The 26406-nt window shown below is 42.0% G+C and overlaps 1 protein-coding gene across 4 annotated transcripts in view; it reads left to right on the top strand.

Moving 5' to 3' along the window:
- The window catches only part of LOC105493384 (rabphilin 3A), a 334145-nt gene that overhangs the window by 61500 nt on the left and 246239 nt on the right, over nt 1-26406 (top strand). For 2 of the 4 annotated variants that reach the window (XM_071071033.1, XM_071071030.1), the window contains exon 2: nt 6755-6804. The exons of the other annotated variants lie outside the window; for them this stretch is intronic. The gene's annotated coding sequence lies outside the window, so the exon portion shown is untranslated. The remainder of the gene's footprint in view (nt 1-6754; nt 6805-26406) is intronic. 4 annotated transcript variants of the gene reach the window in all.

Genomic DNA, 26406 nt, shown 5'->3' with positions numbered 1-26406 from the left:
TAAATGTTGATAGGGCAGATGATAATAATAATAATAATAATAATAATAATAATAATAATAATAATCCACTCAACCAGTATTCATTAAGTACCAGGCACTCTTCTAAGACTTTCAATTGTTTAATTTAATCCTCACATCAATTCCATAAGGTGTGTTCTAGTATTGTTCCATTTTCTAGCAGTGTTTTTCAATTGGGAGTGATATCTCCCCCAGGGTACCTTTGGAAAGGTCTGGAGATATTTTTTGGTTGTCTCCAATATGGGTGCTACTGGCGTCTAGTGAATAGAGGCCAGGGATGCTGCTGAATGTACTGCAATGCACAGGACAGCGCCCCTCCCCTCCAAGAATTATCCGGCCCAAAATGTCAATAGCTCTAAAGGTTGAGAAACCTTGTACTAGAGTAACTAAAGTCAGGAGAGGTTTGGTAACTTGCCTGAACTCATGCTGGTAGTCGGTGGCCAAGGTGAGATTTGAATCTAGGCAGCCTGGCTCCTAAATCTGTGCATTTAACCACCACGTTGTACCCAGTTTGCATATGAGGATGAAGACGTCTGGAAGCTTGGATCACCCACCTGAGGTCCCACAGCCAGTGGGTAGCAAGGATAGAACCACGACTCATGTGTCTTGTTTCCCAATTCATTACTTCCATCCCTCCCTGAATCCTATTATCCTTATTTCCTAACCAGTAACTCCCAGCTGCTGATGCAGAAGTCAAATCCAGATTAGGTAAATGCTAAGCTAGAGTTAAGCATGTGTGTGTTTGTGTTGTATTTCAGTATAATTTAAAGTATTTTGTTCATTCATTTAGCCAACATTTCTGTGTGCCCACCCCTGCTCTGGCAGTGGAGAAATAAAGAGAAGACATAGTTTCTGCTACACCGGGCTTAAAATCCAGCCTCACTTTCATCTCAGTGTAAAATTCTATGACTCTAGGCTGTTTGTCTTCATGTTCGTGTTAGCCTGGGTTTTCCCAGAAGCACATTCTGTGACAAGAATTTGGGTACAAATGGTTTATTTGGCAGGTGATCTCAGAAAACACAGGTCAGGGAGTTGGGAGGTGAGACAGGGAGGGGAAGAGAGTCAACAGATTTTGTTCTGCAAAAAATAGAACTACCATTTGATCCAGCAATCCCACTACTGGGTTTCAACCCAAAGGAAAAGAAATCATTAAAGAAAAAAGATACCTGCACTTGTATGTTTATCACAGCACTATTCACAAAAGCTAAGTGTCTATCAACAGATGAATGGATAAAGAAAACGTGGTATATATACCATGGAATACTACTCAGTCATGCAAAGAATGAAAGCATGCCTTTTGCAGCAATGTGGACGGAACTGGAGGCCATTATCTTAAGTGAAATCACTCAGAAATAGAAAGTCAAATACTGCATGTTCTCACTTTTAAGTGGGAGCTAAATAATGTGCACTCGTGGGCGTAGAGAGTGGAATAATAAACACTGGAGACTTGGAAGGGTGGGAGTGTGCAAGGGAGCTGAAGTATGAGAGATTATCTAATGGTACAATGTACACTATTCGGATGATGGTTGCGCTACAAGCCCAGACTTCACTAGGAAATATATCCATGTAGCAAAACTGCATGCGTAACTTCTAAATCTATAAATAAAATGCAGGATATTGTTCAGATTGAGCCTGTTTGCACTGTGGGTGATTGGAGTTCAGTCCTGCTGGGGAACGCTGGGAGAGGGTGCAGAACACAAGCTACAGAGTTAACCTACCTGAGGGGAGTTTGTCCTTCAGCACTCACCTCTTGTGGACTGGGTTGCTCCTGATGGCATGAATGCCCTGTCACTTCTGATCTACCCTGCAAATGGGCCAAAAAACCCCACCTGGGGCAGGCAGTCACAGATGCATGCCATTTGATGAGTACATAGAAGATATGGTGCAACACCCTCCATCTCTGCTACAGTGAGAAACGTTTATTGAGCACCTACTATATGCCAGGTACTTTCATATGTTAGCTCATTCTTTTGATCTCTTGAACTCCACCAAAGATCCTCAAATAACCATCTTTAACAGCTTTGCTCAGTCCTTACTCATCCTCATCTTTAGCTGCCATGTAGATGAGGTCAATATCCACAAGAAACTCACCTGCGTGGGGAAGAAACTCGCTTTCCAGTACAGTACATAGCTATATAATAAAAGCACAGTGTTATCCTGAATGGCTGCAGCTCATTACATGGAAGGAAACTGAAAATAAAGTCAACACAGAGAAAAGCAGAGTCATGCCCTGGGGAGAGACCAAGCTTTGATCACATCATTTGAGTGCCTGGATGCAGCTGTACCTGAAGCAAAAGACTCCCAAGCATTATGTCAAGGACAATAAATTTTCGTTTGATTTTTTTAAACTTTAAAAGTTGAGTATTGTTCAGCTATAAGCTGGAGAGTTCTGACTGATAGTCAAACAGATACGGTGAAAGTTGTGTAAATAAATAAACTTTATGAATGAGATCCAGAGTTTGAAATGATAGTTACTAGACCAAACCACAAGGCAACATTGATTTTAATATCACACCGTATACCACCCTGGATTTTTCCCCCTACAACAAAGGGTCATGTTGTCCAACATCATTATGTATGAGTTTTTGCTTTGTTTGGAGTTAGCACACTTGGTCTCGTTAAATGTCTGCCGGTTTCTTTGGTTGTGTCCTTATCTATGTGGCTTTTTTCTGATTCTCTGGGGTATAAATCATCCAGGCACGTTATGTATCTTCTCAGTTTATTGCCAGGAAAATTTGTTGTTCTCTGAAATGTGTGCTTGAACCACTGGAGCAGAGCACTTACCACTGTGTTTTAAGATTATCACAAGAAAAAAAATTCTGCAAGCAGTGCTTGAACTAAATTAGGATCTTGCTTTTAGAGAGGCAGGTGTAGGGTGTTTCAAAGCAAAGTGAGCTCTCCTTTGCCAATTTCATCTTTCTACTCCATCTGGAGCTTGAATTTCCATCCTTGGTGGTAAATCACATCTGCTTTGGATTTCATAGGATGTCTCTTAAGTATCTTCACAGAATTGTTCAAAGATTGCAATCGCTTCTAGTAGATCTGATTCATAAGTTCGTGGGTGCAGCAGCTGCTCTCTGAATCAATTTGTCAATGTGAGTGGCGTTTTGAATGGGGGCAGAGATGGGAGCGGACAGCCGGTAGACAGCCATAGGAGGCGGTTTTATAGAAGAGTGGTAAGCCACAAGGGTACCATCCCACGTTAAAATCCCAGCTCTGCCACTAGCTATGGGACTCTGGTTGATTTTCATATTGTTTTGAGCTTCAGTTTTCTCATCTGTAAAATGAGGTTAATAACAGTATCTGCCTCATAGATTGCACTGGATTAAATCTGAGAAGAAACGTACACCATTTAGTCTGGTGGCAGAGTTGCAGGTGCCATGTGCTATGGGCACATAGTAAATGTTCATTAAATGGTAGCTATTTGTATGCACCAGGATGCTTTTGATGTGACCAAAAGAAAAAGTATCCTGATTCAATTGGCTTAAACGAGAAAGAAAAAGTTATTATCGTATGTAACAGTGACTCCAGGATTAATTCAGTGCTTTGACAACTTCACCAAGACCAACGTTCTCCTTATATTTCTCCTTTGTCATCTTAATGTCAGTAAGTAGCCCTAATGGTGATAAGATAGCTCTCTCCGTTCTAGATGTTATTTTCAGATGTAATATAATGTCCATCCATGGAAGAGGCTCCATTTTCGTTTGTGTGCCTCTTTTTAAGAGCAAAAATACCTTTCTCTAAAGACCCTGGCAAACGTCCACTCACATATCACAGGCTGTGGGTCATCAGGGACCCTGAAAAGTACAGTAGTTGGAGGCTTTCAGCCGCTCACACTTCTCCCAGCCACCTCTCATGACCAGTACATCACCAAACAGGTTTGGGGAGCCTCCCTTTTCTCAGTCTCAAAATGATTATGTGCACAGTGAGGTTGGACAGTTTCCTGTCTACTAGCTGTGTGACTTTGGAAAAGTGGTGTCCCCTCTCTGAGCCTCCATTTTTCCATCCCTAATGTTAATTCCACTTTTCAATACTCACTGTTTGCTGATTGTTTGCCAGATGACACTTGAGGGGCTTGGGACTCAACAGTGAATAAGACACACAGTCCCTGTCCTCGTGTTGCTGATGCCTGGTGAGAGTCCCCAACTTACAGGGTTGGTTTGATGACCGATGTGGAGATGACCTTGTAAATGGGCTGGTCCTAACTGCATGGTCTCTTTCGCTAACACTGGAGGGTATGCATCCCACAGTTTTTGGACTGCGTTAATCTTAAAGGCAATGGGGGTACTCTGAAGTGTGAATTTAGCCACAGATTAGCTTAGGTTTATTTTTCCAGAGCACAGAACAGCTAAGAATCAAAGGAGGCGAGCTGTATTACACTTGCACAAACCAGTTTTTCTTTTCTGGATTGAAGACCCACATTTTATGCTTAATGGACCAAAGTGATATTTCCCTTGGCCTGTCTTTTTTGGAGATATCTTTCAAAAAATCTGTCCCATCTTTATCAATATCATGACGATTACAACCCCACCTCAAGCCATTTGTTGGCTAAGAATTTGAGTTCTGGAGCCAGACTGTACATTTGAACCCTTGCTCTGCTACTTACTGGCCATGTGACCCTGATCTAGTCTCTCTATGCCTCAGTTTTATAATCTGTACAATGGGAGAATAAAGGTAACTACTTCCTAGGATGGTTATATTTAGGGGTATATTTAGTTATCTTTTATTGAATATCTACTGTGTGATAGGTGTGTTATTCTTGGTGCTGGAGACAGCAGTGAATAAAACAGAGAGATGTTCTAATGGGGGTAATAGGCAATAAATGAGTAAATTTCATGCTGCGATCAACAGAATAAGCCATGAAGAAAAATAAACCAGGGTAGTGGGGCTAGAGAGGGTGTGTGTGTGTGTGTGTGTGTGTGTGTGTGTGTGTTGCTTTAGGTTTGACGGTCAGGAATGGCCTCTCTAGGGATGTTTCCTTTGAGCAAAGATGTGGAGAAAGTGAGTCATATGGATATACAAAGGAGGGAAGAGGAGGGAAAAGCTCTTCCAGGCAGAGGGAACTGTAGGTGCAAAGGCCCTGAGGCAGCGAACAGTTTGAGGAATAACAAGGAGGGTGGTGGGTGCAGCCGCAACAGAATGAATGGGAAAAAGCTTAAGTGAGTGAATCAAAGTCAAATGCTTTGAAAAGTGCCTGGCATGTAGTAAATGCTTGATACATGTTAGTTGTTATCATTCCTGTTATTATTCTTGCTATTAGTCTTAGAATATAAGACTTTTTTTGAGGAGGCAATTCAGACTCTGTTTTTTCCTGACATTATAAAATATATTTTAAAAATCAATTTGGTTTTCTTCTATGTTGAAAGGAATATGTCTATAATCATTGTAGATCATCTGGAAAATACAGTTGAGGAGACAGATGGAGACAATCACTGTTAATGTTTTAGTGTATTTCCCACTGGTATTTTTATATGCTTAGTTTTTAATTTATCACAACTGTGATTACTACATATACTATATACAATTCTATATTCCATTTTTTTACTTGACCTGATAACATAAATATTTCCCGTAAAGGTGTCATACATAATTTGTTATGGTTGAATAATGTTCCACTGAGTGGAATGTACTTATTTCCCAGTTAACAGGCATTTAGGTTGCTTTTCATTTTTCTCAGTATACATACTGTGCAAAATGCTTTTGTTTTCCTTCGACTTAGGGTTGTTTCTGTAGGTGACATTCTCAGAGATAAAATTACTGATTAGGCCAGGTGTGGTGGCTCACTCTCCGGGAATCCCAGCACTTTGGGAGGCTGAGGTGGGAGGATCGCTGAGCCCAGGAGTTTGAGACCAGCCTAGGCAACATAGTGAAACCCCATCTCTACAAAAAAAAAAAAAAAAAAAAAAAAAAAAAAAAATAGCTGGGTGTTGTGGCACATGTCTGTAATCCCAGCTACTCAAAAGGCTGAGGTGGGAAGATCACCTGAGCCTGGGAGTTTGAGGCTGCAGTGAGCTGTGATTATGCTACTGTACTCTAGCCTGGGTGACAGAGCAAGACATTGTCTCAAAAAACAAAACAAACAAACAAACAAAAAATTACTGATTTAAAATTCTTGGTGGTTGGTTTTTCCTTTACATGAATTTATTTATTTATTTATTTTGAGACAGAGTCTCACTCTGTCGCCCAGGCTGGAGTGCAGTGGTGCAATCTCGACTCACTGCAACCTCCACCTCCCAGGTTCAAACAATTCTCGTGCCTCAGCCTTCCGAGTAGTTCGGATTACAGGCATGTGCCACTGCACCCGGCTAATTTTTGTGTTTTTAGTAGAGATGGGGTTTCATCATGTTGGCCAGATTGGTCTCAAACTCCTGGCCTCAAGGCCCACCTCGGCCTTGCAAAGTGCTGAGATTACAGGCGTGGGCCACCACGCCAGGCCCCTTTACACAAATTTAAAACCAATAGTATTTATTTTTGTGGTTCTTTGATGTAGAATACACCAGATCTCTTGGTAGACTTCAGATAGTGCTACATTCCATTTTATTCCCTTTCAGAGTTGGAAAAGTTCATGTCCATTCATCTTGGAGAGTAATGAGATTTTCTATTTTGTGCCCTGGCACATTTTTATTTTGAATTATTTAAAATAACTCTCTATGCAATGCTTTAGTGAGAATTTATGACTGTTGGTACTACTGGACTAAGGTGATAGAGGCAGTAAGAATGAAATTTTTTTCCATAGGTCATCAGTTGGGTCAAAGATGGAGCTACTAGCCAGGACTGAGCTCTGAGGTAAGTCCCACCGTCTCTTTGGGCCTCAGTTTCCCCATCTGTATTAAAGATTGCAGGACTTGTGTATTCTTATCATTTGTTATATATCAGGCCTAGTCCTAAGCAATATGTGCATTCACAGATGTAAGTTCTTATAGTAATTGTATGCTCATACTTTGAGGAATACTGCATTAGACTATAAACTCCATGAAGGCAGACACCTCATTTTGTTTTATTCACCATTTGTATTAGCCTGTTAGGGCTGCCATAACAAAATGCCACAGGCTGGGTGGCTTAAACAATGGCAATTTATTTTTCACAGTTCTGGAAGCTGAAAGTCCAAGATTACGGCGTCAGCAGGGTTGGTTTCTCCTGAGGCCTCTCTCCCTGGCTTGCAGACAGCCGCCTTCTTACCATGCTCTCACATGGCTTTGCGGCTTTGCTACGTGTGCACACATCCCTAGTGTCTCTTCTTCTTCTTATAAGGGTCCCACCCTTTTGGCCTCATTTTGACTTAACCATTTAAAGACCTTATCTCCAAACACAGTTGCATTCTGAGGTCCTAGGGTTGGGACTTCAACATGTGAATTTTGGGAAGTTACAGACAGTCAATGTAGATCCAGCTTTTAGCACCATTGTTATCATCATATATTAAGCAGCAAATGCAGATCCACATCCCCTCAGTTCCTGGATGTAGAACAAATGAATGAATGAAGTCTGGGAAAGCTGACATTTCCAGTTCAGTCCCAGCAGCCAGGGCAATTGCATTCTACATTATCTCATCTCTAATTTTATCCCCATTCTGCAGGTGTGGACATTGAGGTGTAGATGTGTGAAATGGCTCAATGAAGGTCACATAGCCACTTATGGAGGAGGTGGGACTTGAGTCCGGGCCTCCCTGATGTCAGGGCCAGAATTTCTAACCTCTCTGCTGCACTGAGAATATTGGCTTGATCATTGCTAAGCTCCCTTAATCCAATTTTAGAATTTTCTACAAATCTTCCTCTCTTCCTTGAACTAAGGCTTCCTTATCAGATTGGGTAAGAAAAAGCCAAGAAGAAATTCTTGCACAATGAGGGATGATTTGGGGTCCAAAAGTGGAAGCTTTCTCATCCCCTTTTATATATCCTTTTTTATTCTTGTGGTTTTTTGTTTGTTTGTTTGTTTTTAACAAAATGTAACTTATGCCAGCTCCATGAAGCAGAAAGTTTTGACTTTTTTCCCCAGTGCTGAATCCTAGCTCCTAGAATAGTGTCTGACACATGAAGACAATAAATATTTATTGAATGAATTAATAGATATGTATGCACATTTACTTTTTTTTTTTTTTTGAGATAGGGTCTCGCTCTGTTACCCAGGCTGGAGTGCAGTGGCAGATTGTAGCTCACAGCAACCTCCGCCTCCTGGGCTCAAGTGATCCTTCCATCTTAGCCTCCTGAGTAGCTGGGACCACAGGCGAGTGACATTACATCTGGATAATTTTTTAATGTTTTTGTAGAGACAGGTGTCTCACTGTGTGGCCTAGGCTGGTCTGGAACTCCTGACCGCAAGTGATCCTCCCACCTTGGCTTCCCAAAGTGCTGGGATTACAGACATGAGCCATCACTCCTGGCAACATTTAATTTTTAATACAACTGTGTTCGTATTATTAATACCATTCAAGGCTGGTGTGGTGGCTCATGCCTGTAATCCAAGCACTTTGGGAGGCTGAGACGGGTGGATTGCTTGAGCTCAGGAGTTCCAGACCAGCCTGGGAAACATGGTGAAACCCTGTCTCTACAAAAACAAAATAAAACAAAAATTATCCAGGTGTGGTGGTGCGTACTTGTAGTCCCTGCTACTCGGGAGGCTGATGCAGGAGGATGGCTTGAGCCCCGGTGGAGGTGGAGGCTGTAGTGAGCAGAGATTGCACCATTGCACCCCAGCCTGGGCAACAGAGTGAGACCTCGTTACCAAAAGAACTCCCAAAAAACAAACAAACAAACAAACAAAACAAACAAACAAATACAAAAATCCCAAACAAAAACCAACCCCCCCGCCTACAACCAAACGGAAACCATTCAACGTTTTAAAAACTTAATTATATCTTGGTATGTTTGCTTGTGAGTTCTATAGATCTGTCTCACTCTTGCTACAGGAGACTTCAAATGCCATGGAATACATGAACTTTCATTTTTTTAATTGTGCTAAACGTAAAGAACATAAAACTTACCATTTTCACCATTTTAAAGTATACAATTGAGTAGCATTAAGGACATTCACAATGTTGTTCAACCATTACTACTGTCCATTTCCAGAACCTTTTCATCATTCCAAACAGAAACTCTGTACCTGTTAAGCAATAATTCCCATCCCAATTCTCTTCTCCCTAGCCCCTGGCAAACATGTTTCTATTTTCTGCTTCTCTGAAATTGCCTATTCTACATATCTCATGTAAGTGGAATCATACAATGTTTGTCCTTTTGTGTTTGGCTTCTTTTACATAGCATAATGTTTTACAGGTTCCATGTTTTTTAGCATGTTTCAGCATTTCACTCCTTTTTCAAGGCTGAATAATATTTCATTGTATGGCTAGGCCACATTTTGTTTATCCATTTATTCATCTGGTGGAAGAATTGGGGTTGTTTCCCCATTTTGGTTATTGTGAATAGTACTATGAACATTTATGTACAAATATCCATTTGAGTCTCTGCTTTCAAGTTTTCTGAGTACATACCTAGGAGTGGAATTACTAGATCATGTGGGAATTGTTTTTGAGGAGCTGCCAAGTGGAGACCTTAATTTAAAAAAATCTAGAGCCAGGGTGTGGTGGCTCACACCTGTAATCCCAGTACTTTGAGAGGCTAAGGTGGGAGGATCACTTGAGGCCAGGAATTCGAGACCAACCTGGGCAACATAGTGAGACTCTGTCCGTACAAAAACATAAAAATATTAGCTGGGTGTGATGGCGTTTACCTATAGTCCCAGTTATTTGGGAGGCTGAGGTGGGAGGATTGCTTGTGCCCGGAAACTTGAGGTTGTCATGATCGTGCCACTATACTCCAGCCTGGGTGACAGAGAAAGACCCTGTTTCTCAAAAACAACAAAACTCCAAACCTGTCACTCCCTCCATTTGTGTTAATAACCATGGGACCAGAGTGGATGGGGACTGGACTGGTGGCTGTTGAGTGACCCAGGAGAGAACGGAGACTTTGATCTTGGAGAGTGTCACCACCTGGTGTGGTTCCTGCAGTTTATTCTCCTCCTCCTTTCTTTCCTCTCCCCCATGCAAAAACTCATTCATTCATTTAATGACTCATTCATTCATTTTCAACAATATTCCCTGATTGCTTTTGTCATGTTTCAGGCACAGTTTAGATGCTGGAATGTTTTGGTGAAAATAAGCAGCCAAAACCTCTGCCCTCAAAGAGCAAAACAGTCATGCGTGGCTTAATGATGGGGAGGTGCTCTGAGAAATGCATCCTTAGGTGATTTCGTTCTCATTCAACCGTCATAGAGTATACTTACACCAACCTAGATGGTATAGCCTATTGTACCACTAGGCTGTATAACGTAGCCTATTGCTCCTAGGCTGCAAATCTGTTCAGCGTGTTACCGTACTGCCTACTGTAGGCCACTATAACACAATTGTAAGTATTTGTGTATCTAAACATATCTAAACAGAAAAGGTACAATAAAAATACAGTATAAAAGATCAATACAGGCTGAGGGAGGTGGCTTAGGCCTGTAATCCCAGCACTTTGGGAGGCCGAGGCAGGCAGATCACTTGAGGTCAGGAGTTCGAGACCAGCCTGGTCAATGGTGAAACCCCATCTCTACTAAAAACACAAAAATTAGCCGTATTCCCAGCTACTCGAGAGGCTGAGGCATGAGAATTGCTTGAATCCTGGAGGCGGAGGTTGCAGTGAGCTGAGATCATGCCACTGCACTCCAGCCTGGGCGACACAGCGAGACTCCGTTTTAAAAAAAAAAAAAAGAAAGATAAATATAATTGTACACCTGTGTAGAGAGCTTACCAGGAATGGAGCTTGCAGGACCGGAGGGTGTTGTGGGTGAGGGGTGAGTCAGTGAGTGAGTGGTGAGTGAAGGCAAAGACCTAGGACATCACCGTGCACCACTGCGGACTTTGTGAACACCGTCTGCTTAGGCTACACTTAATTGATTTACAAATTTCTTTCTTCAAAAGTAAATTACCTTACTATAACCTTTTAACTTTATAGACTTAAAAAAACCTTTTATTTTAGGTTTGGAGGTACGTGTGAAAGTTTGCTATCTAGGCAAACTTGTGTCATGGGGGTTTGTTGTATTAGGTATTAAGCCTAGTACCCAACAGTTATCTTCAATCTTTCAAAATTTTGACGCTTGTGAAAACACAAAGACATTGTTAAATCACAAACACATTGTGTAACTGTACAAAATGTTTTCTTTCCTTATATCCTTATTCTATAAGCTTTTTTTACTTTAAGAACTTTTTATTTTATTTTTACTTTTTAAACTTTTTTTTTGTTAAAAATGAAAACACAAGCACATACATTAGCCTAGGCCTACACACACAGACATTGTTAAACACACACACACTATATTAGCTGTATTAGTATCGTTACCTTCCACTTCACAGCTTTTCCACTGGAAGGTCTTCAGGGGCAAGAACTTGCACGGAACTGTCATCTCCTATGATAACAGTCCTTTCTTCTGGAGTCCCTCCTGAAGGACATGGCTGAGGCTCTCGAAGAGACGTCACTCTTTTCAGAAACATGTCCATAGGGGTTTGCTTGGTTTGTTTCCTTTTTGGTTTGTTTCCTTACAAGCACATAGATGTGCTTGTAAGCAGATAATACACCATGAACATTCCCCTCTATTGATGAAAGCCTTTCAGTGTTGAGGTCCATATTGTTTTCAAACTCTTTAAGGAGCTTTTTGAGGTCTGCAGAAACATCTACTAAACCCGTCCTTGTGAATTTTTCTTGGGGATTCTTCTTTTCCTTCTTCTGCAGTTTTCTTTTCTCTTGCCTTTTTTTCACTATGCATTTCTGCTCCAGTTCCAACTTCTCATTAGTTAATTCCTCAGGAACCACCTCTAGGAGCTCCTCAGTGTCATCTTCATCCACACCTGGGTTAAAGTTGTCTGCCATCTCAATCACAGCTTTGTTGATTTTTTGCAACCTCCTCATTCTTGGCAAATCCTTTGAAATCACGGACAAATCCCTTGAGTATCTTCTTGCAGATTCCATTTGTATACCCCTTGGTGACACCACCCCAAGCCTCAGCAAGGTTCTTGATGTAGTTATAGACATTGCAATTCTTTCAGAATTCATCAGTGTCTTCCTCAGTTGCAGCGGTAGGCTGGGCAAAGGTCCTCCTCAGATAGTAGGCCTCACAAGCTGCTGTATAACTCCTTGATCCATTGGTTAGTTCAAGGTGGTGGTGTTCAAAGGTAGAAACACCACTTTGATATTGGGATGAAGATCACCAATAAAAGGAGTATGGGTGGGAGCATTATCAACACTAAGCAAAATCGTGAAAGGCATGTTCTTCTCCTCTATCAGTGTTTCCCCATTTTGCTGGCAGAGCAATTCAGGAGGGCATCTGGGAAGAGGAATGGGTCATCCATGACTTCTTTTTCCTCCTCTACTCCTCTGGCATGTGTGCTTATTGATATGCTTGAAGGTCACGGCTTGAAGGCCAGACCACAGAGGGTTTCATTTGGTAGCCTGCAACATTGTCTCAGAACAAGATGGTTATCCTGTCCTTAAAAGCCTTGAAACCTGGCATTGGCTTGGCCTCCATGGATGAAAGTCCTTTCAGGCATCTGTTTCCAGAATAGGGAAGATTTGCTCTGGTAAGTCATTTTCCTCTACAATCAGCTTATCTAGAGTTTCCAAAAATTCTTCAGCTGCCTTCACATCAGCACTCGTAGATGCACCACTCACATTTTCATTATGTAATGAATAACGATTCTTGAATTGTTTAAACCACCCAGCGCTAGCAGTAAACTCAACATCATAGTCGGGTCCAGCCTTTTCTTTCAGCATTGCAAAGCCAACTTTTTGCTTAAGCCGTGATCATCCTGGCGCTGAGAGGGACCCCCTTGTATGTCTGGTCTTCAATCCAGGTCAATAGAAGTTTCTTCATGTCTGATTTGGGGCCATCTCAAATTTTTGTTGGTCTTTCTTTTTTCTTTTTTTTTTTTTTTGAGACAGAGTCTTGCTCTGTCACCCAGGCTGGAGTGGAGTGGCGCGATCTCAGCTTACTGCAACCTCTGCCTCCCAGGTCCCAGCGATTCTGGTGCCTCAGCCTCCCGACTAGCTGGGACCACAGGCACGCACCACCATGCTTGGCTAATTTTTTTGTATTTTTAGTAGAGACGCGGTTTCGCCATGTTGGCCAGGCTGTTCTTGAACTCCTGACCTCAGGCGATCCACCAGCCTCGGCCTCCCAAATTGCTGGGATTACAGGTGTGAGACGCCATGCCCGGCCCCATTTTTGTTAGTCTTGTTGCCTTCAATGAAGTAGATCCTTAAACAACTCCAGTCACTCTGTTCTTGTTCAAGATCATAGCTGTAGGAATGGGACATGCTTGCCTAGTGAGCAACGACCATCACTTTCAATTTCATTTTTTCATTTCCAGGTCAGTCACTCTACACGGCCTCTTACCGGCAACAATAGCTGTCGATTTTGTGCACTTAGGGACCATGATGACAGAACAAGAGCGTAAGAGAAAACGATGCAGCCACGAGTCTTGGTAAACACAGATGTATGAGGCTGCTTCTGGCCTAACATGGCATCCTGCTTTACAGCAAACTTTCTTTCATTATTATGGATTCAAGGGGCACATGTGCAAAGTTGTTTGCCATCTCAACCACAGCTGTGTTGATTTTTGCAACCTCTTCAACCTTGGCAAATCCTTTGACGTCATGGATAAATCTCTTGAGTATCTTCTTGCAGATGCCATTTATATACTCCTTGGTGACATCGCCCCAAGCCTAAGCAAGGTTCTTGATGTAGTTGTAGATGTGGTAATTCTTCCAGAATTTATCAGTATCTTCTCAGTGTCTTCCTCAGTTGCACTGATGGATATATTGTGTAATGGTGAGGTTTGGCCCTCCATTGTATCCACAACCCGAATAGTGAACATTGTACCCAATAGGTAATTTTTCAACACCCAATCCCCTCCCACTCTTCCCCCTTTTGGAGTCCCCAGTGTCTATTATTCCACTTTCTATGTCCACGTGTATCCATCGTTTAGCTCCCACTTATTGGTGAGAATATGCGATATTTGATTTTCTGTTTCTGAGTTATTTCCCACAGGATAACGGACTCCAATTCCACCCATGTTGCTGCAAAAGACACAATTTCATACTTTTTAATAGCTATGTAGTATTCTGTGGTGTATATATATAGCCACAATTTCTTTATCTAATTATCCATTGATGGACACTTAGGTTGATTCCTTGACTTTGCTATTGTGAATGGTGGTGTGATATACATATGAGTGAATGTGTCTTTTTTTATACAATAATTTATTTTTTGGGGGATATATATCCAGTAGTGGAATTTCCGGGTTGAATGGTAGCTTATTTTTAGTTCTTTGATAAATCTCCATACTGTTTCCATAAAGGTTGTACTAATTTACATTCCTACCAGTAGCGTTCCCTTTTCTCTGCATCCTTGCCAACACCTATTGACTTTTTAATAATAGCCATTCTGAATGGTGTAAGATGGGATCTCATTGTAGTTTTAATTTGCATTTCTCTGATGATTGGTGATGTTGAGCATTTTTTCATATGATTGTTGGCCACTTGTATGTCTTCTTTTGAGAAATGTTTATGTTCTTTGCCTACTTTTTAATGGGGTTATTTGTTTTTTTCTTGTTGAGTTCCTTGTAGATTCTGGATATTAGTCCTTTGTCAGATGCACAAACTTTTCTTTTTATAAGTAGAAGGAACACACTTTAAAATAATGATAAAGTATAGTAAATATATAAATCAGTGACATAGACATTTATTATTATTATCAAGTATTATATACTGAACATAATTGCATATGCTATACTTTCATACAACTGATGGCATAATAAATTTGATTATACCAACGTCACCACAAGCAAATGAGTAATGCGTTATGCTATGATCTTATGATGGCTATGACGTCATTAGGTGATAGGAATTTTCCAACTCTGTTATAACCTTATGGGATCACTATTGTAGGTTTATGTGGTCCATGATTGACCTAAACATTATGTGGTATGTGATTGTATTATGATAATTATGAACAGTCCAAAAAACAAACAAAATGAGTAAATAAATACTACAGAGGCTTTAGAAAGTGAAGATTGCCATGAAAAAATGAAATGGGGAAGTGGGTAGGGAGGGCTGAGATGATGGGTGTTGTGATTTTAAATAGGGCATCAGAAGAAGCCTCACTGGGAAGGTAACATTTGAGCAATGACCTGAAGAAGGGAGGGAGTTGACTGTGTGGATAAGGGGGGAAGAGCATTCCAGGCAGAGGGAACAGCCAGTGCAAAGGCCCTGAGGTGGGTGCCTCTCTGCTGTGCTCATGGAACAGTGTAAATGGAGCAGTGTGAGCAAGAGGGAATGTGGGAGGAGATGAGGTTGGTGAGATATGGGGCAGACTGCACAGAGCCTTGTAGACCACTGTCAAGTCTATGAAGTACAGCATCTCTGGAAGACTTTGACAGAGGAAGTGGGATCTGATTTTAAAATCTTATTTTATTTATGTATTTTTAATTATATTTATTTATTTATTTATTTATTTATTTATTTATTTATTTATTTTGAGATGGAATCTTGCTCTGTCATCCAGGCTGAAGTGTAGTGGTGCAATCTCAGCTCACTGCAACCTCCACCTCTCTGGTTCAAGCGATACTTGTGCCTCAGTCTCCCAAGTAGTTGGAGCTACAGGTGTGCACCACCATGCATGGCTAATTTTTGTACTTTTGGTAGAGACGGGGTTTCACCATGTTGGTCAGGCTGGTCTCGAACTCCTGACCTCAAGTGATCCTGCCCACCTCGGCCTCCCGAAGTGTTGGGATTGCAGGCATGAGCCACAGTGCCTGGCCATCTTATTTTATTTTTAGCAGGACCATTCTGTCTGCTGTGTTGAGGGTAGACTGCAGGGCATTGAGGGCAAAGGCAGGGAAACTCATTAGAAAGCAGTTACAATGATCCGGGTGAGAGAAGACAATGTCTCCTTCCAGGGTGTCAGCTGTGCAAGTGATAAGAGGTGTTGGATACTGGATATATTTTGCAGGTTGAGCCAACAGATTGCTGATGGATCATATGGCTTGTTTGTCTGTAAAATGCTCTAATGAAAACAAATGTTTTGCTGTATCTGTAGGAATGGGTGCTAAGTGTTTGATCTATTGGGACAAGATCAGTTTGTTGATAGGTAATGGTTCCTGTTGGACTGGTGCCCAGATTGCCTGATTAATTGACCTTCCAGACCGACGGTGCCTCATGGTCCATCTACGTGGGCTTGGAGGAAGGGGGAAAAGATGTTGATATTAACAGTTAACATTGAGAACTCACTTTACACCACGCACTGTGCTTAGCACTCATATCTCATGTAGTAGATAGATTATCTTTGTTATGTACTTAGCCATTTTTTTAAACAATCACAAATTTACAGAAAAGTTGTGAGTACAGCACCAAAGTTTTTTTTTTTTTTTTTCCCACTGAATCACTTGGGAGTAAATTGCTACCTGCTTCCTCATCACCTAGAAATATTTTAGTGTTTATGTCCTACAAACAAAGATATTCTCCTGCTTAGCCACACTACAACCATCCTAACCAAGAAATGAACGAGAATACATCACGACCATCTAGCCCCCAGGAAAGTCCTTTGGAGTGAAAGGATCTCACCTAGGATCAGGCATCACATTTACTTGTCATATATCTTTAATCTCCTTCAGTGTGAAATGCTTTCTCAGACTTTCTTTGACTTTCCTAACCTTGACACTTTTGAAGATTATGGGCCAGTTTTCTGTTGAACGTCCCTCAGATTTGATTTATCTGATGTTTTCTGATGATTAAATTCAGGTTGTGCATCTTTAGCAAGAGTATTATAGAAGGGATGCTGGGTTCTCCTTGCATCTTGTTGGGTGGCACATGATTTTGATCTGTCTCATTACTGATGATATCCAATTTGATCACTTGATTAAAGCAGTGTCTGCCAGGTTTCTACAAGTAAAGTTATCCTTTTCCTTTTTATAATTGGTATCTATTTTGTGGGAAATACTTTGAGGCTATGTGAAAATCCCATTCCTCATCTAACTTTATCTTTCTGTCAATCAGTCTATCTATCTATCAGTTGATCACTGTATGGACTCATTGTTGCCAATTTCATTTCATGGGGTTCTAATTAATTACTATCATTGTCCCTGGTTTGGCCAGTAGGAGCTCTTTCACACTGACTCCTAGGTCTTTTTGATCCATCCGCATCATTCTTCGAGTGTCCCTTCGCTTTCTGGTATAGGATACTCCAGTTTCATCTTGCATTTTCCTTGCTCCAGCCCTGCAATCAGTCATTTCTCCAAAAAGCTCTGTCTCTTTTTAGTGGTGAATGGTTTTTAGAAGCTAGGATCTGGGCATGAGGTGTACTCATCAACATTGGGGTATTGCTTTTCCCAGGTCCTCTAAGAGACAGAAGTAGGGAAGATATGGATATGAATATATAAACACCCACACATATGCAAATATATGCATATTATATGCATTGATAAACAAATATATGCATATTATGCATCTATGCATTGATATATACATCAGTAAATATATAGATATGCATAATCATCTATATATATCAATCTACACCAGTCTATATATTGAAAACCATAGAACTCTAATTCTAATTCAATGCCACAGGGTTTATTCTAGTTTTCTCCCTTTCTATATTTGTAACTCCCTTATCTAATATTGACTAAAGTGACACACATTATTCTTACTCTAGTTGCTTATTTGATTAATCTTCCTATATATGAACAGTCTGCTTTCTTGGCCACACCCCCTTCCCCATACCAATTCCCTTCTCATCCTACTCCTGACCTCTCCCCGTCTCCTGTCTTGCTCTGTACCACCTAATGGCTACCAAAGGGAAGCGAAAAGGAAGAGCTATAAAAACTACTTTTTGGTTGGGTGAGGTGGTTTACCTCTGTAATTCCAACACTTTGCGAGGCTGAGGCAGGAGGGTCACTTGAGGCCAGCAGTTTGAGGCTATACTGAGCTATGATTTCACAATTGCACTCCAGCCTGGGTGACAAAGTGGGACCCTGTCTCCAAAACAAACAAACAAAAATCCCAAAACTATTTTTTTAAATCCTATTTTATAGATGGAAAAACTGAGGTCCAGGAAAGATTAAGCAACACGCCCAACAGCTAGTGTGCAGTGGAGGAGGGGTTCAAATCTAGGAAGTCTAGGTCCAGCCCTTGCTCTTAATTAACCCTTAGGCCACACTGATCTATGCACAGGGTGATGAATAGATTCTCGTGGGATCTGACAGCTGGGCAGTGGAGCCCCGGGAGAATAGACAAGCTCTGGTCATCTACCAGTTGGCTTGGTACCATCTTTAGAACAGGGAAAGGAGTCTGCCTTCATTCCATCACTGGCTCACTTCTGGCCTCATAGAGGCTTAGTTTCCTCAACTGAAAAATAGAGATAATTATACTGCCTACCTCAGAGGGTTCGTGTGAAGAGGCAACGTGATTACATATGGAATGCTTCATCCAAATACACTCTCGGGTCCCTGAGCCTCAGATTCCTGCTGTACCCACTCCTGTGGAATACAGAATGGTGACTGGGAGCAGGATGAGACCTTTGGTGCCTCATTTAGCTTTTTGGTGCCTCAGTTTCCTCAAGTGCAAAATAGAATTGTGGGATTTAAAGTCAGACAGACCTAAGTTCAAATCTTGGATCTACTACTCACTTGATAGATGGCCTTGAGCAAGCCAGAGCCACTCCCTAAGCCTTAGTTTTTCCATCTGACAAGGGGGATAACTACAGCCCCTGCTTTCTTAGGCGGGTGTGTAGATTCTGTGGAGGAAACGTGTGTAGAGGACCCAGCAGATAACTGGCCCATGGAAAGTGGTTGGTAAATGTGCACCTGGGATTCTTGTTTAGGTTTTAGGAAATAGTGTGTTTTATTTAAAAGGCAAAAATAGCAAGTAGAAACACTGTTCGGTCTATACATATGGAAGGGATCTTCCTGGAAGGAAACAGTTGTCCTCTCATTTTACAGATGAGGCAACTGAACCTCAGAAAGAGTAAGAGGCTGTTGATAGGAAGCAGCTGTGGGGTTCAGAGTTTTGTCTCTTGTTCAGTCTTCAGAATGTTCCCTTACGAGTGGATGTGCTACCTTCTGTGAGGAATTAAGGAAGTGATTTTGGAAGCAATTCCGCTGCTTAAAATGAAAACACTTTGTTTCTGTGGTAGCATTGAACAAACTCCCCCCAGCCACCACCCACCCCCTAAATAAAAGGACCTAGTGCATTTTGGGTTGGTGGTCATCTGCAGCTGCACCCGAGGTGCAACTGTACACCTGAGGTGTTTGAACATCAAAGCAGGGATCATCCCCTCCTCTCTATACAATGGGGACAAAATTGCTTTCTTCTGACTGAGACATAATTGCGTCAGAATCTCAGTAGGCAGGAGGGAGGACAAAATGCTGAAAGTCATTCTGTACCTCTGCAAAGTTATTTACTCTACACTCATTGAGCAGAGCAGCTTTGCTTTCTCTGGGTTTTGATTAACTTTTCTGGTTTGGTCTACCATGTATTGAGTGCTTACTGCGTGAGTGACTCTGTATGAAGCTCTTTACCTGCTGTAAGGGAGTGTTTCTCTGGTGAGTCTCCCATTTGACTCACTCCAGATTAATCACTCCTCCAACACAATGCTGGACAAAGACATTTTAGCATGAGATATCTTTATGTATCCATCCATCCATCCATCCATCCATCCATCCATCCATCAATCCATCCATCCTGTGAGGAAAGTATTGTTATTTCCTTTTATAGATCAGGAACCCAAAGCTCAGAGAGGTTGTGACGTGCCTAAGGTCATACAATGAGAGGCAGTGCTGGCTTTTGCTATATGCAAAATGGGAGCTCATTCCTCTCCCATGGTCTATGGCAGAGGTCAGCAGGCATTTCTCAGAAGGGGCCAGATAGTAATTATTTTAGGTTTTGCAAGCTATATGGTTTCTCTCTCAACTGCTGAGCTCTGAGTTCAGTACCAAAGCATTGTAGCAGGAAAGCAGCCATAGACAATATGCAACTGAATGGGTGTGGTTGTATTCCAATAAAACTTTGCTTACAAAAAAACAGGTAGCAGGCCAGTTGACCCATGGGTCATAGTTGGCCAACTCCTGCTTTATGGTCCTGTTAATCATGGTGACCCATTTTTCCCAAACCCCTAGCTATAGGGGTGGGTGCATGACCAGGCTGGGGCAATCAGAGGAGACTTCTCTGGGACTGAAAAATTTATGGTGAAGAAGTATCCTTTCCACTGGGTTTCTAAGCTAGAAGAATATGAGCATGGAGCTGGTGGTGCCTATCATGTAGAGTGAAGCCAAGCGGAGATGAGGATGGCTAAGTGATTGGGGTGTGTGTGTGTGTGTGTGTGTGTGTGTGTGTGTGTGAGAGAGAGAGAGAAAGAGAGAGAGAGAGAGAGAGAGAGAGAAAGAATTAGTTAAGCTTCTGGATTAAGCCAAGCCTGATCTGAGTCAAACATATACCCTTAGATTCTCCAATAATGTGAGCCCATAAATTCTTTGTTTCAGTGGTAGGGACAGGATCTCACTTTGTTGCCCAGGTTGGAGGACAGTGGGGCAATCTTGGCTCACTGCAGCCTTGACCTTCTGGGCTCAAGTGATCCTCTCACCTCAGTCTCCTGAGTAGCTGGTACTACAGGTGTGTGTTACCATGCCTGACTAATTTATATATATGTATTTTGTAGAGATGGGTTTTTGCCATGTTGCCCAGGTTGGTCTTGAACTCCTGGACTCAAGCAATCCTCCCACTTTGGCCTCCCCTTAGCTGGGACCATAGGCACGCACCACCATGACCAGATAATTTACTTATTATTATTATTTTTTATAGAGACGGGGTCTCACTATGTTGTTCTGGCTGATATTGAACTCCTGGGCTCAAGTGATTTTCCTGCCTTGGCCTACCAAAGTGCTGGGATAGGCATGAGTCACTCTGCCTGGCCCCATAAATTCTTATTTATTTATTTATTTGCTAAAATGGGTTTGAATTGGGTTTCTGTCATTCAAAACCAGGAGTCCAGACCAATACACCCCCAGCGCATTGGCCTCATTGTCTCCTGCTACTGTCTCATTTTTACCATATGATGAAAAATGCTCACCTCAAAGCTACAGAATCACATCTTTCCATCATATAAACCAAGAGAAAGGGGTTGTCTTCCTCGCTAGTTTTACTAGAACATCCCAAAGAAAACGGCTAAGCTTGGGTCACATGTCTATTCCTAAAAGCTCACGTTGTTCAGAAGGATGGCAGACTCTGGTTGACTCATTGACTGGGTCTGGATCAAAGGCCTACTCCATGGTTGAGAGTGGGATGGGGAAAGAAGTGTGGGTGGCATGTTCTGAGAAGCTCAAGCCAACAGTTCCCAAGGGGAACAGTTTTTGAGCTGAGTCTTGAAGAATATGTAGGTAAAAGGTCAAAATATTTCGGCACAAGGGAATAGCATGTGCAAAGGCTTAGAGAGGGGTACAGGGGAAATGCTGGGAGTTCATGTGGCTTAAGCGTGGAGTACATGTGGAGAGGCTGGAGGCAAGAAAGGGTGAAGGTCAGACCAGGAAGGAAGAAGGCAGAGGCTTTATGAGCCATGGTGAGGAGTTAGGATTATGTCCTGAAGGCAATGGGGATATATTTGGGGGATTTAAGCAGGAGGTAAACAATCAAGTTCTCTCTCCAGAAAGTAGCTTTTGGTTGAAGGTTGGAGAATGGGCAGGACAGGATGGCAGGGAGACCAGTAAGGAATATTTGTAGTTATCTAGACAGATGGAAGTAAATGTGGGGTGTGAAACATATCTTCTGGATGTAATAGTTGAAAACAAATCTCCTATATATAGTTTACTAGAGGCCTGGAAGAGGTAAATGGGAAGTGCTGCTGGATTGGCCCCCTGGGGAGTTTGGTTCCAGTGAATTGTCCTTGTCTTCATTATAAGGGAAAGAGACAGAGGGGCTGAGACATAGGGCTGTGGAGGGCAACTTCAAGTTTTGAATGGACGGTAGCAAGAGAGGTCACCCCCTGGCATCTGTTGGAGATGATTTTTGTGTTTTGCGTTACATCCCCTCTGCGCAACCTGATTTCAGCACTGAGAGGATGGACAGCACCACGGCTCCATGTCTTCTGATGCACAGCGCAACGACTGCACGGCCTCTTATGTTTTTCTGTTTCAGAGATCTCTTCTGTATCGCAGGAGGCTCCTCAGTCTGTGGCTGGAAGAGCTGGGGAGTTAACACTCTCAGAAATCTCTCTCATTCCATGGTGGGGGTTGGGGGAGATAAGAATTTGTAGATAAATGCCCCAGGTTGTCCTTCAGAAGGACATTGTGAGGCATATTACACATGGTCCATTGGAGGCTCCCCAGCAAGGTTAAGCCATAGTTGCCCACAGAGGTAACCAGCTCACTAACACATCTTTAATGGATTTTCTTCCCTTTTCATCTCACTCTCCTATTGCCTCATCCCTGTACCCAGGATCACCTCCCAAATAAATGATCTGTACCCAAGTCCATATCTCAGGCTTTGCTTTTGAGGGAGTCCAGATCAAGATGGCCTCCAACTTGGAATCCAGGAATAAATGCCTCTGCTCATGTGAAACAGAGCTATGACTCCCTAGGACTTGTAAACACAGGGAATGTCAGCAACAAAAGGGGACTTAGAAACAATCCAACCCTATCTCATTATTGAACTTCTTGTGTCAGAAGGGCCATATTGTCCTACTGACTTTCGGGACTCAGACTATCCAGGCTCGAATGCTGGCTATTCTACTTACTAGAAATCAACTAATCACTTAACCTCTTTATGCCTCAGTTTCCTCATCTGTAAAGTAGAGATAATAATTGTCCTTATCTTAGAGGTTAAATTTTATGAAGATTAAATAAGTAAATCTAGGTAAAGGGCTGAGAACAGTGCCTGGCACAAGGTCAGGTATTCTATACATTTTAATTGTTATTATTTAATTGCTGCTGTTTGTTTGAATTTGAATGTTTGCTTGATTTGGGCTATTATCAGGCTTTCCTCAAATTTCTTTTATCCTTTCTTCCCCAATCTCAGGCTCTCGTGTCAGAGTTTTGGTCTATCTCCTTAATTGCATAGGAGATTAGACTTATTTTAGGAAAACCAGTTGTGAATTCATTTGATGAAAAGGAAGCATTGTCTTGTGATGTGAATGACTTCCCATAACTGTTTCATAAACTCAGATTTTAGAAACATCAGATTTCCTGAAAGTTACTTTGCCACTGCAAAGCCTTCCTGAGCCACATACAGCCTTTGTAGCAGGCACGGCTATTTCAAAGGCACAAAGCCACTGGTTGATCAGGTGAATCTAAGTGAACTTAGGGTGAAAAGCATGAAGTTCAAGACTAGCAGGTCAACTCCCTTGCTACTTACTCGACGCATGCATTGATGTATCAGACAACTCCAACTGCTTGCCTTTACCTGAGCTGGGAGTCAGTTTCTGCAGATTCAGCCGTGGCTGCAGCCACAATGTAGGTCACTGATGGGAAATTATCTTGCTGCTGTTTCAGACAGAAATGGAACTTAATAGCTGATGTCTTTTTTTCCTCTGCTGTGTGGTGCCAGGGGCATTTTAGTGGTTCAGGGAAGGTAGGGGATATGTCTAAAAGCCTTGCCTTTTAGGGTCCTATTTCATCCATCAGATGTGACTACATTCTGGATTTTCTTCCCTGGCCAGTCTTTGGTCCTCATTGCCATCAATTCTCCTTGCCTTTGGAACCAGCCTGTGCCTCCCAGCTCTGACACTTACAGCTGCTGTGGGCTTCACCTGCAACTTCTCATGTTTAACTGCTACAATCCAGCTGGGCAGTTGATGATGTGAAAATAGGACTGCTTTAGTTCCCCCCTTCACACTTGGAACTTGGGGAAATAAGCGGCAGGAAGACTTCTTTTTTCAGCTGCAAGTTTTTTTCTGGTCAAAGCAAACTGAATTAAAAAGCAGTAGTTGAAGTGGCAAAGATGCACGAATCAGAGAGCTTGGTGGGGAAGAGATGTCTGCCCCTGCGAAGTAGGTTCTTAAAGGTAAAATGGGGAAAGGGAAGGGTCTCTCAGTGCTCCTCCCAGCACATCTACTTTGCTCCAAAGCAAAAGTCCTGAGAAATTAGGTAAACCACATTTCTGGAGCCCAATTCTTAATGTCATTGTTACCATATGTTCAAATGGGTTTTATTTTCATCATGACTGATTTCCAGTCAGCAGGGACTTAGCTTTAATTCATTCTCCTTCACCATTTAGAATCACTGATCTGATCCTGTGTACCTATAACATTTCAATGGCTTCCAAGGCTCTTAAGATAAAGACCTGAATCCTCACCATGGGGACCTTACTTCGCCTCTGCAGCCTCATCTCAAGCCACTCTCTGGTTCTCTGCTCCGGCCAGAAAGGCTTTTTCCAAGTTCCTTAAAAGCAGAGTGCCTCACCTCTTCTGCTGCAGGACCTGTGCACTTGTTATTTTTCTCTGCTTCATCTCTCTTCCTTTCTAGGCAATCTCGTTCAGTCTTAAGGTTTTAAATGCTATGGATGTGCAGGCAACTCCCAGATACATATCTCTAGCCCCAACCTCTACCCTGCAGTAGTATATATACCTAGGAATTGTGTATATACTCACATCTTCACTTGAATGTTCATTAGGAAGCTCAACTAATATGTCAAAAGTAGCTTTTAATTCTTCCTCCCACCCTGGACCCTTTTTTCTCCAAGTGTTCATCTTGGCAAATGGTACAACTCTCCACCTAATTGCTCAGGCAGAAAATGCAGGAGTAATTTATGATTTTTTTTCTCTATAAGTCAGAGTCCCAGTGGGAAACATGGCACACTGAAATCAGGATAATTTAAGGACAAGTTATTTATAAAGGGACTGATTAAAAAGATGTGAATGAAGAGAACACCTAGGGACAGTGCAGGGACCCAGGACTAGAAGCAAAAGAGCTGTTACCATTCCTGGGCAGAGATGAATGGAGAGAGAGAGAGAGAAAGAGAGAGAGAGAGAGAGAAAGAGAGAGAGAGAGAGAGGGAGAGAATATGAATACTGGAACACAGAAGGAGAGAATTGTTTAGAGCAGGTCACCTTGGAGGATCACTGAGTTCAGGGGACACAGTCATCCTGAGGCAACTTTGCAAAGAAGGACTTGGGGACAAATATCTTGACTTCATTCTCCTGCTTCATCTGATCTCTTGCTCCCCATTGGAACAGTGGATGGCCTGAGAAGGAACTAATAAAATGTTGTTGAATGAACGGATGGCAAGTTCTCCCCTTCTGTCTTTACCTAGTTAAGCCCACTATGTTCTTCAGACCTCAGATCAAATGTCTCTTCCTCCAGGAAATCTTCTCTGACTTCCCTAGACGAGACCACCCCCCTATTATACACTTCCATGGCTTCATTCATAGCCCCATTGCATATTGTAATTATGCATTTGTGTGATTATTTAATTGATTTATCTCTTCGTGGCCCAGCTTTAAGATCCATGGTGGCAGGGATCATATTTATCTTACTAACCATTCATCCCCTGCACCCAGCACAATGCCTGTCCTACAGGTGGCCCCCCAAAATGTTTATGAAATAAATCAAATTTCTCCAAGATTGTTCATCTTGAACAGGTAGATAATGATCTATAAGGAGCTCTTAGAGTGACCAGTAATGCTTTGGGAAAAGTCATCAATCCTCCAATTTTTCTCTGTAAACTGAGTTTCCCTCTGGTTCATTTTAAAAAGTAAATGGCATCAATGATAGACTGGGTAAATAAAATGTGGCACATATACACCATAGAATACCATGCAGCCTTAAAAAAGAATGAGTTCATGTCCTTTGCAGGGACGTGGATGAAGCTGGACGCCATCATCCTCAGCAAACTAACACAGGAACAGAAAATCAAACACTACATATTCTCACTCATAAGTGGGAGTTGAACAATGAGAACACATGGACACAGGGAGGGGAACATCACATACTGGGGCCTGTCGGGTGGTGGAGGCAAGGGGAGGGAGAGAATTAGGACAAATATCTAATGCATGTGGGGCTTAAAACCTAGATGACGGGTTAATAGGTGCAACAAGCCGCCATGGCACATGTATACCTATGGAACAAACCTACACGTTCAGCATGTGTATCCCAGACTTTAAAAAAAAAAGTAAGTGGACAGAGAATGAATTAGCTGTGCAGCATCCTCAGTGCTGCCCTGATTCCACATCCTCAGAACTCCTCATGGCTTTTATTTTCTTAGGTTCAGAATAGACTACCAACATGGATTTATATGCAGACATTTGTCTCCCCTACAGCTTCATGAGCAATGAAAATGAGTAAGACTCCTCCTCTTTCTTCTACTTCACATCCCATCTAAATCC

Source organism: Macaca nemestrina, chromosome 10 (assembly GCF_043159975.1).
Source record: "Macaca nemestrina isolate mMacNem1 chromosome 10, mMacNem.hap1, whole genome shotgun sequence".
Lineage (NCBI taxonomy): Eukaryota > Metazoa > Chordata > Mammalia > Primates > Cercopithecidae > Macaca > Macaca nemestrina.
This window is presented reverse-complemented; position numbering and strand designations above follow the sequence as displayed.